We start from the raw sequence: 14689 nt of genomic DNA, 5'->3' as shown, positions 1-14689 counted from the left end.
GCTCTTAAAGAGACAGTACACATATTTGTATTGTTTACGAAGCCTCCTGCACACACTGCACGATACAGTTATCACGTCAGCTCTTCATATTCATCGCAACAAAACTCGTATTTAAAAAATTATCATTTTTTTTCCAAATATCATTTCAGCTGAAACATGTTAACTTCAATCGATAAAACATAAAAAGCGAATGATAATAAAATAATAACAATACCTCCATCACATTAATGTGCTTTGAGGCTACAGGCCCAAAAATGATCTTCTACAGCCCTGTTCCTCCCAATCTCTCGTCAGCATGTTCCTAAATATGTACATCAGCCCTAATTACACAGCTGCACACACACAGCTACTGGAAGTGTTAACCAAAACTCCTTAAACCTGATGCATAAGTAGGGGTTTCAAATGAATACATACATATAAATAGAATAATGACTCCCACAGAAATAATGAGCCGATCATACAGTATCATACAGTTGACTGCAGTGTTTCCTTTTTGAGACAAAGACAGCAGTGTCCCTTTTCAAACAGCAGATACTGTTTTACTATATGTGAAGTCATTCTAGCTTAGAGAGTGGTGAGTCATCTGGTGACTAATGCGCTTTATTCCGGTTAGACAAAGCGTACTCAGCCTCCTAATTTACAGCATACACTTGGAAAGAAGATGACTCGACTTTTTTCATCTTGTCATTAAGCCAGTATGTAGTTGATTGTGTAAATTACCTCCACGAATTAACATACAACTAGTAACAGCTGCCATAACGTCAACACTGGTTTTCTTGACTGGTTATGTTGGATCACCACAAGCTGTCTCTGCTGCAACTGGACATTTTACTGTCAGTTGACTGAAGACACACTGCGCACTCAAAAATCTCACATGACAGCTCAGTTCTGCAACCGGATGCTTGTTTTAACAGATATCTGTGCCGACCTGAGAGCAACACTTTGTAAAAATGTGAGATCAAAGTGAAACCATCATAATACTCACTTTGTACCAACGAACACTCCAGATCTACGAATGGTCGAATAGTTTGGGCTGGTGAGAAGCGCTGGTCACCTGATAAAGCTGTTTCCTCTTCCTTTAAGAGTCTTCACGTCATCAGATGTTTGTCTCCATGCACCTTGGACGTAGGTGAAGTTGTGCCAGAATAATTTGTTGCTATCGAAGATTTTTTAAAGCCAAATCTCAGGCCTGACAGTGACACAGTGCACGGGACTGTGCAGACAGAGTGCTCTTCTGCTCTCGCTGAACGTTGAACAGCACTTTGCACTGCGAGCCACATTCATCCATGGACACAGAAGCTTTTCTAACACTTACACACATACTGGGACACTTCATCGGGGATAACAGTATGTTGCCAAGGACACTTTCAAGACATGGGCTGGAGAATGTCGGGGATTGAACCAGTGACCTTCAAACCAGTTGCTGAGCTGTTCCAGCTCCTGCATATGTAGAAGGAAAGCTGTAGCATTCATATGTGCCTCATTCGGCACATGGTTCTGTAGCAAACAGTCGGTGCAATGAGTCCTCTCGCCTCTGGCAGCCTGGCTAACCCTTCTGTGGATTAACCAACCCTGCATATATCAGTCAGCTGTGTCCTCTTCCCCCTTTGTTCCCTATTCACTCCACACGTTGTCTTATTGTCCATATTAGTTTGAGTTGATATTCAGCTGTCGCAGCATGCACTTCCTATCATGCAATTCAAGTGTTTTCAGTCTATTTTCTTTCTTATAAAAGAAATCGAAGCTCATTTCCTGAGCGACAGTTAAACGGTGACTAAAACAATCAATGCAAATTGTTGCGATGATGTTATTGTCTTGATACGGCCGTGTGACGGGCGGGATGTGGGACCCAAACGCAAAACACTCAGGGGAATAAACTAAAAGAGGCTGCTTCATCGCAGCAGCATCATTTTACAAAACCACAACTAGAAACGAATAACAAAGACAAACCTGGAAACTACGGACGGGGATCTCAGGGAAGCATGGAAGGAGAAGCACACAGCGTGGAGCGAGGACCAAACACAGGGCGGAAATACTCTGAGGGATAAGCAGGGAATGGGACACCGGAGCAGAGCACAGCTGGGAGGAATCACACATAAGACAAAACTATACACACGACGTAAGCAAGCGAGCAAGATTAATATTAATAATGATGATGATGGAAATAAACACTGGGTCACTGGACCGTAACAGTTATATGATGTATTTGAAATAAAACGTTTTAAATAAGTTCATAAAAGTGAAAATTAAAGCTTTGCTTCAACAGCTGATTTCACGTCTTTCATGCTTCATCTTAGATTGGTTACTTAAAATAAACGAACCAACGATTGTGAGTTTCGGCCTGATCGTTTAAAGTTAGCAGTGTGCACACGGCGATGGACGTGCTGCTGGACTCGCAGTGCGCTGTGGCTTTGCTGCATGAAAGCATCCACGTTTCTGACGCCATGTCACTCGTTGAGACGAGCGCAGAGGGGGAGCCGAGACGTGTCTTTTGTTGCTGAGAGTTGTAATCCACTCTAATTCAAACCACAGGGGGTCTGTGAGCCTCAGAGACCCTCAGACTTCTGGTATTTTCACACGGTCCCGACTGCCGCCAAGTCCCTCCATCACACATCGCACATAGACTTCAAAGAGCCGTATGCACTGAGCCTAATCTGCTGCACTCGCTAACCTTGTGGCAGCTGCGATACACGATACCGTTATCAACCTGTGTTTATAATTTAGTCCAATACTCAACAACACCACGGAGCATCTGATACGCGGCTGAAGTTCATTGTTGTCCTTAGTGTTCACCCATCCACTGACAGCAGAGTCCAACATTACAGAAGGCAGAGACAACAGGTCACACGCACCGAAGATGAGCAGCGAACAGGAGATAATAGAGCTAACAACAGTTTTAGTTTTCCTGAAGTCAGTGTAAGGCACTGAGTTCTACATTATTGGTTTCTATAGCAATTGAATTAAATCAAACTCTGCAAAAACATGCTTTAAAGACATAAAGATGTGCTAAATGAAACCCACGGCTACCCAGCACGGCCCAGTCTGTCTTTGGAATATTTTCTCAAATCTCAGCAAACGTGTTAGTGTTTGATGACTCGTCCACACGTGGACTCCATCCAGGCTTGATGATGGTGTGCAGAGTGATAACAGTGTGTCTTCCAGCTCTTGGCAAGCCCTTACTTCCACTTACTAGAAATGGAAAAGGACGCTCGTTTCCTGTGCATGGATGTAAACTGGGAACACAAGTGAGACGTGGTTTACCACTGTGGAATAACCATTAAAGTGACGGCTCATAATGTGTTACAGCCAACATTAAGCAGACAAAGAGACGTTAGCACTGTCTCGAGGTTTGTTTGCATCCAGTATTCATTATCCTGCGGTTCCTCGGCCTTTGCTTCCCAACAACTCTTCAGTGAAACCCTTAAGGACGTGTTAATGCCTCGCTGCGTTAAACCGCCAGTGAGTAAATGTGTGTTTGTTGTACACAGGCTTTGTTAGACTGTTCCCTGCTGCCTTGGTAAGAAGCAACATAGACTGTATATAAAGGATGGCTGTGGCCACAGTGAAGTCATCCACCAGTTTATGGATTATTGGTTTAAAGCCTTTAGAGCTGGCGCAGGTTGATGAGGTGCATCTCTTAATGTGAAAAGTTCATTTTGTTTTTGAATATAACTTTATTGAATAACTTCAGTTTTAATGTCGGTCCAGCCGCTCTGGGCACGGCTGCTGTTCAGTTGTAATTAACAAGGAAGAAACGATTTTTTTGTCTCTTGGTCCACAGTGGTAGAGTGGGGTGATGTCACCGTGAGGGGACCCTTTGACGTGGCAGTTTGATCTGTGGTAAAAGTAAAAGTATTTTTCAGATCAGCTCTGAAGTCTACGACCGTAGCCTCAGCTTCCAAAAACATCCTTGTTTATATTCACGACATTAGATTTTTCAGTCAGATGTGTTGATGAGGCATTTGAACCCTGTATTCAGCCATGCTAACACATTCACAGAGGATATAAAAAGAAACAAAATGCAAATGTGATGTAAAATAATCTAAATGTAACGTCAGTGTAAATAGACTCACACAAAGTGTCACTCTGCCCACACACAGTTTTACATCCAGTTTCGGTAATCGGCCTCTGATATGAGATCAGGTGTTTTCCCCACAACGTTAGTCACCCTGTGATGACGTCATACAGGCCATGAGCTCATTGATGGGAAAAAAAGCCAACAAAGAGCATCAGCCTGTTCATTAAGGCTACCTTCATCATCATCGTCACGTCTAATAAGGATTCTCTTTACTATCATTTTATTTATCATCATCATCTTTATTATAACCAGTGAGGATTATCTTCATCATCATCATCATTCTCACATTCATCACCACGACCATCATCGTTATCTTCACCAGTCCGACCATAAATGTAGTTATCTTCATATCTTTATCATCATCATCACAACTTTTACAGGCTCACTGTCATCATCATCATCATCATCATCATAACCACAAATGGTTGTCTGACTATAGCAGTTGTCATTGTCGTTACAATAAAACACCACGCTCTATTTTCATCATAGTCTTCATCAGCAGCAGCATCAACTTATCTTCATCATCGTTACTGTTAGAGATGACCGACGTTACTACAACGACCATTAGAGCCGGCGGCAAAACCTTCCAGATAAAAAACAGACAAACCCCCCAAACTAGTCCTTAACCAGCCCGAGCGGGTCTGCTTCCTGCTGCCTTGCATCTTATTTCTTAATTCTCCTGGACGCGCTCTCTGTCGTGAGCGCGCCATCACGTGGGAGGTCCCTTTAAGTTTCCATCGACTGAGGCCTGAGCGTGTCACATGGACATGATATAATGAAAAGGCAGGAACAGAGTGAGTGCGCTGGGCTCTTTGCTCAAGCAGAGGGGAGCAGAAATGTACGCAGTCATCTGCCGACAGTGTCGAGGGCCAGCGGGGCCGAGCCCGACCGAACGCTGCCGATGTCGACCGGGCTGGGCCGAGCCGGACAGACTGCGCCTCATCGGACGGGACCTCTGTGTTCGCCGTTGCACCTGCCAGCTGTGACGCGCACTTTAAAAGAGGAGGAAAATGTCGCCCGTGCGTGCGCGTATTTCGCACAGTCCCGGAGCAAAGGAGGAGCGCCCTTCGGTGTGAGTGAACTTATTTCTAATAGCTGTGTGGGGATCGGCTCCGGGTGGCTGCCGCAGGTGCGTTTTCGCGCTTGAGTTGTGCCTGGTAGCCTGCTGCTGTGCTCTGGTGGGGACCCGCATCTCCGGGCTTTTGGAATAGTGCGTTTGTTGAAGAAAGCGCAATCACCCTGCAGGGGGGTCTTGATCACGGGCCATGTGCGTGTTTGCCAGTGTCCGCATTCCAGGTGGTGTTGCGCACATAGAAATTGAAGTTGAAGTAAACAAGTGGGGATGAGGGTTCGACTCCGGCGCTGTGCGGACGCGTTTTCACGTTGAGCATGTTGGACTGCAAACATCCCGCGCCTCTGTGGCGAAGCTCCGAGTCGACGTGCCAAGAGCAAGTGAAGTTGTCAGCGGTGGTTTTGTGCGGCTTTTACAGCGAGATGGATTATTTGTATGTTTCACAGTTTAATGAGGGCTCGCAGTGTTTGACAGTTCTCCAACTTAGCAGAGAGATGTGCCCGAAAGGATGACACTCCGTAAACTCTGTGTTAAACTGGCTGTGATGGTTTTGATGGTTTTCTGGCTGCGGTGCTTTAAAGCAGCGGTCCTATTTGTTTAATAAAGCCAATCTCCCTGCGGGATGCCTGCGAGGTGCCGTCAGCGCTTCAATGTGTCAATGGTGAGGAAAACAAGAAAACACCTGCCTGCTGCTCTGGTTATTGCGCAAACACACACACACACACACACACACACACACACACACACACACACACACACACACACACACACACACCATCCAGCGTTTTGCTGATTCATAACTGGGCAGTCACATCATTGTGTATATGACACACAGTTCAAAGAGCGTCCTATTTTGGCCGCCGTCTCACCCACAACGGGGAAGTACTTCACTATTTTAATGAGAGGCTCTTCCGGAGTCGCTCTCCAAGTGTTCCAAGAAGCAGCTGATACAAAAGGCTGTCCGGATCCGATCAGCAGAGCAGACGAGAAAACCCCTACAGACGTATGTAAACTCTTTATAAGATATAATCGCGACTTATTCCAGACTGTAGTGTCTAAAATAATCAGATTGTTCCATTTCTTACTCGTGTGATATAATAATGATACAGAAGTAGCAGTTTATTACAACTATTTGTTACTGTAGCACTGAAGAAGAGCTGAAATGTTTTTATTAGGAAATTAACAAATTAGTCGAGTGACAGGAAACTAAAGACTGATAACAGCAGCGGTCTGTGTTTGACGTCAGGTTGGCAACGCTGCCTGAGTCCTCTGTTTCTCTTTGTTTATAGTGAAAAAGAATTAAACGAGTTACAGATTAATTCAAGAATGACAAAAACAGAATGAGTGCAAAAGAGTTTTAACTTTTCAAACACTGACTGCAGTAATTATAACAACATACAATGACCCAAATCGCTGCTTTGCTTCAGTACAACCCAGAGGAGAAACTCTTTCTTTATGATGTGACAGCGCGAGCCTAATCGTTTATTTCATTAAAAAAGTCCAATAAGATAAACTTGGTTCTGCTTCATGGAAGTGAGCTGAAGTGAGCTGTGTTAAAGTCCATCCATCGTCCCTCTGCTGCCTCTGTGGCTTCCTAACACATTATTTGATTTCCTTCTTTGTTCCTGTCACAATTATCACGTCTGCTGTTACGATGCGTTGCTAGAGGTCGGCGAACAATCAAATTCACTTGCAATGAGCCACTTTCACGAAGCAAAGATTCCCCGCTTACACCTGTCATTGACGTTTGTATCGCACAGTGTTGTATGTGTGTGGCCTGAGCTTTGCAATCCAGGGCAGACGTTACATAACAGCGACCAATAACAAAGCTCTGACGTCATGTTTTCTCTGTTCAAATGACAGTTAACTAATAATTTGGTGCTGCAGGTCCAGCTCCAGTACAAACTTACAGACTGCATCAGCTGTGATTCATGCATCTGCCACCATCATTTCTGTCAAGTTCAAATAAAACCAAATCCTGTTTGTTGGACTCGAGGACAGTCGTTTCCCGATAAACAGCATCTGCGCCCTGACAAGTATGAGCGTTGTCAAACGTGACCTCTGCTGTCCTCCAGTAGTTGTATGGCAATGAAATTTGCAATAATCCCACAGCATTAACCATTAACCGCATTAATCCTGCTGTGTTTGGCCTTATTAGCACACGAGAACAACTCCATCATCCTTTTGAAGCAAACTTTCGCAGCTCTGAGCTGTTATTTCCGCCCTCCAGAGCACTACTTGGCAAAGCGAATTTGAACTCGGAAATGGCCGGAGTATGTCAGCGGCGTTAGCGTGGCCTCCTGTTACCGTGTGTTCCTGTTTATCTGTGACTGTTTTTGTGAGTGCATACACGTGCAGACTGAAGACAGACTTTCCGATCTGCGTCACAGACTGTGCCTGACGTCTGTCAGATGTTTGTGCTCGCCTCGTCTCAACAAATAGCTGTTTCATTCGAATACCAGTGAGCAATGTGTTGTTTTCATCATTTCTTCTGCTACCTCGTGTAAATGATCAGCGCAGAGCAGATTTGTTCGACTGCACCGTCCACTGAGTCTCTTTGCTGCCACACAGCTTCTCTGCTGCTGGATCCCAGCATCCGAGGCTAATCTGAGAAATGAGCCTGTTACTTGTTTTTCTCTTTGTTGTGATCTGAAGTAAACGGTGTTTTTCTTCTGTGAACAATGAGCTCCAGTGTGAGAGCAGCTCACACAGCCAGCTGTGAAAGTTGTGTTTCCGCTGGCTTTATGTGGTCATAATTAGCAGCTCCCATGTGACTCGGTGATGTGTGCGTGTGTGTGTGAGCATGCCTTTGAGCAGGGGCATGCTTGTGTTTACATGACAGCCGATCAGGGAGGGAAGTGACGCGGGCGGCAGTGGAGGGGTGAGAGCGGCAGACATTATGCTGCTGCAGAGTGGGAGAGAAAGGAGTGAGAGAAGGGGGAGCAGGAAAACCACAGACAGATAGAAAGGTGAGACAGGAACAAAGCAGCTAACGAGCGATCGCTGTCTTGGTTCCCGCGTGCTCGCTGGCCTGCGCTGTGGCTGCATCCATCGTAAACAAATGCAAACACGCAGTAAAAATGAGCCCGTGTCCATGTGGGCTGGGCGAGTGCGCATTTGATTATGAAATGTGTTTATCCTCAGCTCACTACAAAAGTAGTGGCACAGGCGTTTGTTTGTCCAGAGCTGTGCTCGTTCCTGCTCGGCGCCAACCTCCTTAGTCGCTGTTCAAAGTGACCTCATCATCTCGCTGGCCAGCCGCCCTCCCGGACTCGAGCTGGCTGCAACTTACTTGTCGGTTAAATGACTTTCATAACAGCTTCAGTAATGGACACTCCTCAAATATTTCCTCTGCAAACGGAGGTCTTGCTAGGCGATGGGAATGGGAAGATGGATCTCAGGCCCAATGAGCCATCTGACACAACGAGAGACGTGGAGGAATAAGCAAAATCAGTTACTCTGCAGAGTTTAGGCTGTGCTGACTGACAGCAGCATAATCGAATCTGCGTCCTTCTGTGGATTCTTCATATCGTACTGTAAATCACCGATCGAGTTCCCTGAGACTGCAGTCGTCACTATAGTCAGACAAACATGAAGGTTGTATCACCAAATCTCCACCCGTGTGAGCGGCGTGACAGCAGAGGTAACTGGGTCATCACGATCAGCTGGGTTCTTCCTCTTTTCTTCCTCATGTAGTCTGCACAGCTGTGCCTGTAAATGTCTCTTATATCAGATGCTGACATACGTTTAATAGCAAATTAACAGCGTTCATCCCACGAGGAGCACGAGTATGCTCAGTGGCGTTCTGTGATTTTACTTTAACTAACACATTATAGTCCAATACTGGCAAAAAGAAGCGGGTCTATCCTCTGTGGAGCACGAGTCTGTTGTATGAGGGGTGCTGTAGCTCCTTTAATTATTAGTCCGATTCAAATCAATTTTATTTATATAGCGCCAAATCACAACAAAAGTCGCCTCAAGGCGCTTCATAGATACAGAGAAAAACCCAACAATCATATGACCCCCTATGAGCAGCACTTTGGCGACAGTGGGAAGGAAAAACTCCCTTTTAACAGGAAGAAACCAACAGCAGAACCAGGCTCAGGGAGGGGCGGGGCCATCTGCTGTGATTGGTTGGGGTCAGAGAAGGAAGACAGGATAAAGACATGCTGTGGAAGAGAGACAGAGGTTAATAACAGATATGATTCAATACAGAGAGGTCTATTAATACATAGTGAGTGAGAAAGGTGACTGGAAAGGAAAAACTCAATGCATCATGGGAATCCCCCGGCAGCCTACATCTATTGCAGCATAACTAAGGGAGGATTCAGGGTCACCTGGTCCAGCCCTAACTATATGCTTTAGCAAAAAGGAAAGTTTGAAGCCTAATCTTAAAAGTAGAGATAGTGTCTGTCTCCTGAATCCAAACTGGAAGCTGGTTCCACAGAAGAGGGGCCTGAAAACTGAAGGCTCTGCCTCCCATTCTACTTTTAAATACTCTAGGAACAACAAGTAGGCCTGCAGAGCGGGAGCGAAGTGCTCTAATAGGGTGATATGGTACTACAAGGTCATTAAGATAAGATGGGGCCTGATTATTTAAGACCTTGTATGTGAGGAGCAGGATTTTGAATTCTGGATTTAACAGGAAGCCAAAACAGGAGAAATCTGCTCTCTCTTTCTAGTCCCTGTCAGGACTCTTGCTGCAGCATTTTGGATATGAACACTGGAGTTCATATCCAGTGTGGCTGAATGTGCTAAGCAGATGTTTGAGAAATACTTGATTTCCTCTATTAACATTTTGTCCTGCTGTAAAGCTACAATTCTAAACATTTGGAAATCTGAAGAAATCTCTGTGGATTTGGTTGGAAATCGGCAGTTTAAACTGAGAACTGCAGGTTGTTGCGCTACAATGCCACTGATCTCTGGGCTCCTCGGTACAGACAGCAAAGAAGCTCTGAGGAAGTAGAAGGAAATCATTTGGTGAGTTAACCTTTTACAGTTTGGGGTTGTACCATCAGAAATGTAAAGGCTTTATCCTTGAAGCTTGAAACTTCATGGTACTGCATTTCCATGACATGGGTTTGCATTTGGAGCTGGACCCAAGATGCTGCAGCAGCTGCACACTTGTTTAACACCAGGTCGCTGGTCTGTCGCACAGAGAGACAATCATTCGCAGCCACGTTCACACCTACGGACAATCGCTTCTTATTTCACTCATGACTGCTGTGGGATATGCATTGTGATTGAACTGGGAACGGAGGGGGTGTGGTCAGAGGTGAGTGGCGTATTGCATTGTTGAGCAGTCTGCAGGATGGAGGCTGAATTGGCAGCGAGAGTCTGGCCTGGCACCAAGCTGCTTGGCATACAGCTGGCCTGGGGAGGACGTGAAGCCTCAGCAGGGCTCGGGTAATGAAGGAGAAACTGCCCACAGCTTTATTAGGGAGCATCAGAGAGGTAAGACACAGACGCAAATAAAAGAGTCTTATTTAAGTGAATTTCTTCTACTTCCTCTTGTTTGGCAGAGCGTCTTTACTGTGGGAACATCAGGTCTTTAACAAAGATGTAACATGGTGTGGGGAACAGCCCACTGCCCATATGGCTGCTGGTCGGAGCAACGACACAACACAGGAAAGGAAATGTGCGGCGGGGGTGAGACATAAACAGAAACGTACAGAGGGAGGGTGATGGTCTGGGTCATAGATGGGCTTCAGAGTCCACAAACTCTGTGCTTCTGTTTCCTTTCACAAGTCCTTCCACCTTTCCCCTTCACCCACATGCACACAATCACACCATTTCTGCTTCCACTGTTCTTGGATAAGGCAGATTGCAGGACACAGCCGACAGAGCTTTGCTGCTGAGCGATGACAGTAAAGAGCGACAAATAAAGAAGAAGAAGACTCCAGACCTAAATCTTAATGGATGGTTTTGACCCCGCCCCCACAAAGTGATAGGAGTGATATGAACCATACGAGGATGAAAACAATAGCTAACATTGGGGGTTCAGCTAGCTCCAAGAGTGAATGACGCCCCACAGCGTCCCATGTTAAACTCACACAACATTCAAAAGCTTATTTAAAGACTCGTACAAGAAGTGTTTTTGGTCTCTATGGATACTTTCCATTGTCATGAGAATAATCTGCTGTTTGGACTCACAGACGTCTCTCCTCTCTGTACTGTTAAGCATTTATTTTAATCATCTAACCAATCATACATCGTTCTGTTCGGCACAGCCAATCTCAGTTTTGTTGAGTGAAATCTTTTAATTCAATTCAATTCAATTTTATTTATATAGCGCCAAATCACAACAAAAGTCGCCTCAAGGCGCTTCATAGATACAGAGAAAAACCCAACAATCATATGACCCCCTATGAGCAGCACTTTGGCGACAGTGGGAAGGAAAAACTCCCTTTTAACAGGAAGAAACCTCCAGCAGAACCAGGCTCAGGGAGGGGCGGGGCCATCTGCTGTGATTGGTTGGGGTGAGAGAAGGAAGACACGACTTTTATTAGTCGTTATTCAGCACTGATGAGCAGAGACGTGACGAGTGACTGCACCGTGTGGTTATCAATACATGGTTCAAGCCTGGGAGGAGTCACAAACTGGCCGCCTGCTGCCTCCTAATGGGAGGGTGGGGTGAGGGTGAGGGTGGATCAGCTGTAGCAATCCACTGGGAAATAAGGAAGCAGTTAAAAGCCGATCTCAGGAAAACAACATGGCGACAGCTGCCTGTGTTTCATATACAGTCTACACTCTGAACTTTATATTAATTTCAGTTCCCAGTGTTAGGAGTGAAACAAATGACCACAAAGTATAATTAGTAAAGGACGGGAGGGTTTGATGAGTCCCTTTTGATGTGATACGTGAAAGGATACAAGAGGCATTCAAGACTTTTGTCACATGGTGAGGCCGTACTTGGAAATGTTACTGAAGCAGGAGAGTTTCTGTGAGCTAGCGAGCGCTACTGCTCTGCAAAGTAGGCCAAAGGCACAGGGGAGTGTCACATGAACCAACGCTGCTATGTTAGCCATTCTCCAGTGTCTCGTTCAAGCCACAGATGGGAAGAGAGACACTCACCGAGAGAGAGAGAGAGAGAGCCCTCAGCATGCGTCATGTATCCCATGCTGCTTGACGTCTGTGCGTGACACCCAAAACCGCACTGCTGAAAAGGGGAAGTGCTCATTTTTGTCGGCCTGGAAACCACACTGACCTTCTCCGTAACCACTTTAGCTGGTGCTGAAGGTCAGCAGGGCGCAGGGGTTTCTCTGAGCTTAGGGTGAGTGTCCAGCTCTCATGTTGGGCCACAGGAGACCCAGGAAGTCTGGTCCCTAATGCCACAGCAGCCAAACCCACAAAACTCTGTTGTCAGTTTGTCGCCCAGCGTGCTGTCACCTCCTCCTCCTCCTCCTGACTCTCTCTGCAAGCCTGCTAAAGTGAGAAGCATCCCCAAGGAAACAGAGGGGTTAGTGAGAAAGACTGTGGGAAAATAATAAAGCAGTGCGGCTGGTCAGAGTAACAGTTGTGAGGTCATAGGAAAACCAACTGGTGCCTGTGACGCGGCTGGATTTATTCCCGTTTGAACACCGTTGTCTCGGAGGCTTTCTGTCACCTGCCTCTGTAAAGTGAGGAGGGAACACCAGTTTCCCCAGTGGCTGGAAACCAAATAGACTGGCCATACCAGTTCACTCCACAAGAGAAAACGCCAGGGTTACGTGGGGATAACACAAGATCTCGGGTTCCTGTGAATTCACACAAACGGCACACAAAGAAGGCTTTGGTTTCTGAGAAAGCCTCTTGATGTGGGCTCGCTGAAGCTGCTGACACTGTCATGTTTGTCACACTCTCTCATCCCTTGTCAGCCACTTCCACTCGTACACGTTGATTGTGCATGCAACAGCTCTACTCTGACCTACATGTTGAGGATGGACGTGGAACACTTGCCATTTATAGCCTTTTCCCTGTGCCTGACGTAACAGCAGAGCACAAAGTCCCCTGAAAACGTTCTGCTGCCTTTTCCAAGACGCGCAACAATAGAAAGGAGACCATCATGCTGGGTATCACTTTGTCCAAAAGTAAAACACTTCCAGTTTGACTTCACACGCTGTGTTTGCTTGTGCACTTTCACACACACCAACTGAATCCACTGTGCCAGAGAAGCTGACACTCATGCTTGCTCACAGAGATGCACTCATGTTGTTCAGTTTCACTGCACAGTATCATACATACATGTTTATTATAATGTGATTATTTATTTGACGAGACTGTCGGCGCTCTCGTGTCTGCAGGATGGAGTGAATGAACTGATGGGCCGACGTTCTCTTCAGGATTCTCTGACAGCAATCAGAATAAAGATCAACATTAGTCCCACACGGGGACATGTTGTTGGTCACAGCAGAGAGAGCAAGTTAAGAGCAGTAAAATTTGAGAAAAACACAAAATAGAAAAACATACTAGTTCATCCGGACCATGACACCACCTCTACTGTGTTTGACTTCGGGAATATTTTGTTTATGGAACGCTGTGCTGGTTTTATGCCCGATGTAACGAGTCGGATCCTTTGTGTTCTCTTTGGTCGACACTTTGTTTCTATTGTTGAATCGTAAACACTGACATTGGTAAAATGGTCTGTATTTGTAAAGCGCTTCACTAGTCCATAGGGACCCCAAAGCACTTTACACATCCAGTCACCCACCCATTCACACACACATCCACACACTGGTGATGGCAGCTACATTGTAGCCACAGCCACAGCTGGGGCGCACTGACAGAGGCGAGGCTGCCGGACACTGGCGCCACCGGGCCCTCTGACCACCACCAGTAGGCAACGGGTGAAGTGTCTTGCCCAAGGACACAACGACCGAGACTGTCCGAGCTGGGCCTCGAACCCGCAACCTTCCAATTACAAGACGAACTCCCAACTCTTGAGCCACGATCGCACATTAACTGAGACAAGACTGCAGTTTGTTCTTGTTCTGGGTTCTTTTGCGACCTCCTGGATGAGCTGTCGATGTGGTCTTGAAGTCCTTTTGGCAGACCAGACACTCCCGGTGGCTCTGTAGCCTGATAGATGTCAGTGACTTTGTTTCTTCTCTGGTGCTTGTTCAGATCGTGGCGTGACCTGTTGCTCTTTCAGCTCTTTCAGCCTGCTCCTCTTCATCAGACCAGTTCTATTTAAATCATTTCTTCATTTAAAAGAGTCTGTCAGTAATCAGGGCTGCCTCTGTGCTGAGTCATGGTGAGGTAGAATCACAGGGATGGATGTTACTACACATGCATAAACCTTTTATCTTCGTTTGATAAACCCATCCATCATCTATTCACCTATTTGGTTTTTGAGGCGACTTTTACTACATCACAACTTGTGTTTATTATTATTTAAAAATGATGAAAATCAATAAATAATGTAAAACGAGCACATAAACTATGATCTCTGACTCTAAGGCTACGTTCATACTGCAGGCGAATCCGATATTTCTGACCCTGATCATGGTGTGACCGTGTGAACGGCACAAATCCGACCTGGGTCACTTTCGTATGTGGTG

General features: G+C 45.9%; 1 long non-coding RNA gene across 1 annotated transcript in view; it reads left to right on the top strand.

Moving 5' to 3' along the window:
• The first annotated feature begins 2139 nt into the window (after positions 1 to 2139).
• Positions 2140 to 14689, top strand: part of LOC146498744 (uncharacterized) — a 193763-nt gene continuing 181213 nt past the window's right edge. Inside the window, exon 1 of the long non-coding RNA XR_014870417.1 lies at positions 2140 to 13762. This is a non-coding gene — a long non-coding RNA (uncharacterized LOC146498744). The remainder of the gene's footprint in view (positions 13763 to 14689) is intronic.

Source organism: Neolamprologus multifasciatus, chromosome 17, assembly GCF_963576455.1.
Source record: "Neolamprologus multifasciatus chromosome 17, fNeoMul1.2, whole genome shotgun sequence".
Lineage (NCBI taxonomy): Eukaryota > Metazoa > Chordata > Actinopteri > Cichliformes > Cichlidae > Neolamprologus > Neolamprologus multifasciatus.
The sequence above is the reverse complement of the archived record's forward strand: the minus strand, read 5'-3'. Positions and strand labels throughout refer to the sequence as shown.